Below are 5,398 nucleotides of genomic sequence, written 5' to 3'. Positions count from 1 at the left end.
ACAGCCCAGCCCAGGGCAAGACAACATCTAACTAAAAAAAAAAAAAAAAAAAAAAAAAAGCTTTACACCTAAGATGGGAGCACTCCTCCCCTTGCTCTCTTGCTTTCGGGAACACCCTGCCCTGCACGGGACAGCTATGGAGTAGCCATTCCTTTGTTTCTTTACTTCTCTAATAAACTCGCTTTCACTTTATTCTGTGGACTCACCCCAAAATCTTTCTTGCATGAGATCCAAGAATCATCTCTTGAGGCCTTTCCAGTAACATTTTGAGTATAATTTAGTGTACTTAATGTAGGCACAAATGTGATCTGAAATATGTTGGTTGGGTCTTTAGTAGGATTTTCTTTTTTTCTTTTTCTTTCTTTTTTTTTTTTTTTTGAAAGGGCTGGGGATACCCAGTTCCATTATGTCTGACCAGGTCATTTCTGAAAAGAACTAGAAAACATCATGGTTCACAACCCCACAGACAGCAGCCCAGGACCCTTGGGGAAGGCATCTATCTGCCTCCTCTTTTCTGAGACCCCTGCAGAGCAGAACGAGTGAAGCTCGAATCTTGGGGGCCTTCCGTCTGGCCGGCCAGTGTACTGCAGGGTCTGCGCTTGCTTTGCCTTCATTGCTATTGTTTTCAGTCAAGGCAGCAGTTAAGCCCATGTTAAGACCAGATGAGAGAGGCCAATTACTAATGTGCTGAGGGAAAAAAAAAAAAAAAAAAAACATAAATAATTGTACTGAGGCTTGATGTTAAATATAAGGAGGACTAATAATTCAGACAGGCAGAAACTCCTGAATCTACCACAGAACTCCCCAAGGCAGAATGGCAGCGAATGGCCACACATTTGCATAATAGCTTTCTTGTTGTTCTCTTTGTTCTTTTTGTTGCTTCAACTAATTGCGTTTAGGCACCCTGTTATTTCCCTCATTCCTCTGAAAGGAGCCAGCCCCAGCGATCCACATAAAATGGTAACTTTCACCAGCACAATACTGTTGTTATACACTTATAAATTGAGGGATCTGAAAAGAAACAAATCTAGAGCCAAATAGCCCCAGGAACCTCTCCTTTGATTCAATTGGTTGTGGATGCTTTTCTCCAGGGCTGGATTCACAGGTGGGCCACCTGCACCCCTACGCAGCTGTCCCATGCTAGCTGGTACCCTGTGGTTAGAAAGGCCCTGTTTGGTTTAATGCTGTCCCTGTCTAGAATTGCTCAATACTTTTTAAGAAGGGGCCCCACGTTTTCATTTAGCACTGGCCTTGTAAATTATCTATGCTTCTCACTCTGAGTCAGGTCTGGCTGGGACAGTACCTAACTCCAATGGCAAAGTAGACATCATGTGGTGAAGTCTCCCAAGAGTCTAACAGCCGTCACATTTCTGCCTCCTCTAGTATTCATTTATATAAGCCACCCAGCAATTGATGGCAATGACTCATGGAAAAAGGGAAAATTCATTTCCCCAGGATACAATCTGACACCAAACTTCCTGAGCTCAGCTTGAAATTTAGCTGGAACAAAGAAAAGCACAAAGATCTCTGTCTGGATGGGACTTTTAATTGTTGAAGTCACTTCGTTTGTGGAGAAGCCTGGACGAGTTGAAGAGGTGTTTCCCTGGTCCTAGGGATTCTAATGGTTCCACTAAAAGAAGCATGGGAATGCCCTACACCTGCTGTTATTCCTGCTTCCTTCCCACTTTTTCATCTTTCAAGGTAATCATTAATCTATTCCCACAACAAACATCACCATATTACTCCAGGTTATTCTGGGCATCAGGGATCCAAGTGTAAATGAGAGAGACTCAGTCTCTGCCATCATGGATCTCATGGTCCCATCTCAAATGAGACCAAAATGCCAGCCCCATGTCCACAGGCATGGGAGGACTAACTCTCACATTCTAGCCTTGGAGCCTATTGCTTTCCACTAGGAATAGCTGCTCCTTCTTCCTACCAACCCATGTCTGGCTCACTTGATTGCCAGAGTCCAGCTTGAAGTAGATTTCTACCAGAAGTCCTTCCCTGATCATTGCCCTAGGCCACTCTACTCAGCTGCCTCTATGCTGCACCCACTGGGGATTCAAGTGTTTCCGGGACACTCTGGGTTCTTCAGTTGCTAAAATGACTGTAGGTTTCTTAGCTTGATAGGAGGTTCTAACAGACCTGAAGTCTGTTTTTCTCCCTACCTTTATGACTGTGCCTGATGTAACAAGTACTGTTTGTTGCCCACACGAATCTATTGCCCTCTTCCTGGCCAGTAGAAACCAATTTTGTTTCCATATTGGCACTTTCCTCTGAGGCCTTCTGCTTGAGGACGGGTGACTTTATCTCTAGCCACTTCCCAGGAGGGTGAGGCATGGATATTGATTGGTCTATGGTGATCCCATTCTCTTTCCTACCATTGGTTTAAGAACAGTCATGAGACCTCGTCTTGATCGATGAAACGTAAGAGAAATGATGGGATGGTTTCTACAGAAAAGATTTCCAATCGATAGAAAGAAACTCAGGGGAGGAAATGGTTCCTTTGCTTCAGTTGGATTAGTGTCATGTCCACATGGGACACCTAGAACTATAGCAGCCACCTTGTGACCGGGAGAGACAACACCAACAGGTTGAAGCTGACAGTGAACAATGATGGTGTTCTTGATGAGCTGATTAGATAGACATTAACCAACCTGGTCCCACCCTATCTACTTCCAGGATTCTGGCCATGTAACTTTAATATTTTTATCACTTAATGTACATTTATTTCGGTTTTCTGTTCTTTGTAGCTGAAAGCTTTCTAAATGATAGAGTTCTGCCTGTAATAGCTGTGCTTTGTGGATTTTGTCAATTAAATGTTGGGAACAGGGTGTGCAGGGTCTGCCCTTGGAACAGGCTAACTAGACTTCCTGTAAGGAATACGAGTGGTCTAACAGAAAAAGAATATAGGCATCCCAATGTTTCTGAGGTCCAGTTCTGATTTTATGCCTGACTATGACTTTGATAGTTGGGAATGTGAGAAATTAAGACATTAAGGAGTAAAGTCTTGACTTTGGTTGCATCACAAACTAAAGAAACAATCTAGAACACTGACTTGGTGTAGAAGTAAAATTCCAAGTAGATCTCCACCTACTTCCTCTGGCTGGGGGGCACTTGCTTCTTTCTGTAAGTGATAAAATTTAAATAAAATGTTGTTTCTTGGGTCTAAAAATCTGCTATTAGCCAGGTTACTATGTTCTGTAATTAAGACCTGATCTTTTCCCCTGGGGAGTGCATGAGTGATGAATTCAGCAGCCATGCATACCTCCTCCTCACCCAGCACCCAGTCCTCAAATTCAGCCAGCTTGGGCTGCTCTCTACACAGTGAAATTTTAGGAATATCTGTGTAATCTAAAATTATACCATCTCGGGCTGATAAAATCTGGAATTCCATTATGAGAGATTCATTCTTTTGGCTATATGTCTATAAAAGTCACTACAATTCAACCATCCCTATTTAGGAGTAGCCCCTTTTCTTGAGCACAAAATAGGATATAGAAAATGGAGCAGGGGACAATTTCCTGGGATGAGCTTATTGCTAAAGAGTTGAACAGATTTATACAGAAGAACCTTGGTGCACTAAAGACAAATTTTTCTTATGTCTCAATTTTACTTGGAAATAATGACAATCTTCAGGGAAGGAGCAGCACATGCATTTGCCCACTGTAACATGAATCCATTCACACCTGTGAAGATAGAAGGATATGAAGAGCAGAAAGAAGCAAGTGGCCCCCAGGCAGAGAAAGTAGATGGAGGTCTGAAGACCCGGAGAGAATTCTGTGACAGTGCTTTAAGAGCCTATGCGGGCCAGACACAGTGGCTCACGTCTATAATCCCAGCACTTTGGGAGGCTGAGGTGGTGGGTCGCTTGAGCCCAGGAGTTCAAGACCAGCCTGGACAACATGGCAAAATCTCGCCCCTACTTTAAAAAATACAAAAATTAGCCAGGTGTGGTGGTGCACGCCTATGGTCCCAGCTACCCAGAAGGTTGATGCTGCAGTGAGCCACTGCACTCCAGCCTGGGCTACAGGAGTGAGACCCTGTTAAAAAAAAAAAAAAAAAAAAAAACCTATGTGAAAGATCATTATTCCAATGGCCAAAGCTTCTGTATTGTTTGTGCTAAAATGCACTGTTATTGCATGTATTGAAAGCCACCAGTTTCAGCCTAAAAACATCTGGAATGATCATTGGAGATAAGAGCAGAAGTCCACCATCAAACAACCTACAGCCCAGGTAGCTGAAGGGCTTAAAATTCAAGTTCACTATTATGAAGAGGGCAATGTGCCATTGGTCAGTCATAAAGTTGTACAGGATTCACTGTTTCGAATGAAATCCAAACTGTAAAGGAGTTTATTAAAATCAGAGAATGCAGGAAAGGAGTATCAAACAGCAATTAGTAAAAACTGTCAAACAATGTCAGATGCCACATTCAAGGCCTTGCACCGGCAGCTACCAGTTACCTGCACCAAAATTGATGGGAACAAGATACTCAGCTACAAGACTGGCAAAGAAATGCGGAAGACTTAAAGGCTGAATGTAGGATTCTTCTGTATGTGGAAAGAAAAGATTCAATGTGAGGTCGTATGATAAATAAGTGATTTATAAACAAGAATGATATTTTGCCAGGGCTTTCAAAGTTAATGGATTTTCTAGCCTCATGGAATACTGTTGAACCTCTAGCATTGTCTTGATTCTTTTATGTTCTCTGCCTTGTAATTTTCTGTTACCACTGTATCCATGTGTGAATCTTTTGTTGTTGTTGTTAATTCTGCTACATTTAATGTTGGAAAGAGACATCTAATCTAGAGTCACTTATTGTTTAGAAAATTTTCCTAGCCATGAAGCCCTGTTACTGATTTAGACAAGGTGTGATGTTCATTACTTTTCTACTGCTATTCTTCCAAGAACTTCTGGGACTTCAGTGGTTTTTACTGCTCCACCAGCAGCTAAAGAGGTATTGCTACAAGCTGTAGCTAAATGGAAGACACATTCATCCTTCTCCTTCTGCTTTCATCTTCATTTATAGCATCTCATAACTGTTGTTTCCCAAAGTTTGGATTGGGGCTTTTCAGGTCCTTTTTGGAGGGCAAAGGAAGTTTTCTGGAAAATCCATTATAGCCAGCTTCTCTGAGGAACTTGTTTTTAAATCCAAAGACTTGAACCACCTTCCCTGCAAACAGACATGTCTGCTTTCTTCCCCTCTGCTTTCTTTCCTTCCCATCTAGTACCATTGTAGTTATAGACATCTGCACTCTTACAAGAGTTTTATTCACTTATTTTTTTTTTTAAAGCTCAAGAACTGCTGATATACTATGGATGTAGAAGTATAAAACCTGAAAAATCCAGATGTTGAAGGAAAATGGATATCTTCTGCTTTAATGCTTTGTGGCAG

The 5,398-nt window shown here is 42.0% G+C and overlaps 1 pseudogene; it reads left to right on the top strand.

Annotated features, from left to right (window-relative positions):
- Positions 1-2,106: 2,106 nt before the first annotated feature.
- Positions 2,107-4,674, top strand: LOC129485425 (F-actin-capping protein subunit alpha-1-like; annotated as a pseudogene).
- The last annotated feature ends 724 nt before the right edge of the window (positions 4,675-5,398 follow it).

This window comes from Symphalangus syndactylus, chromosome 6, assembly GCF_028878055.3.
Source record: "Symphalangus syndactylus isolate Jambi chromosome 6, NHGRI_mSymSyn1-v2.1_pri, whole genome shotgun sequence".
NCBI classification, from domain to species: domain Eukaryota; kingdom Metazoa; phylum Chordata; class Mammalia; order Primates; family Hylobatidae; genus Symphalangus; species Symphalangus syndactylus.
This window is presented reverse-complemented; position numbering and strand designations above follow the sequence as displayed.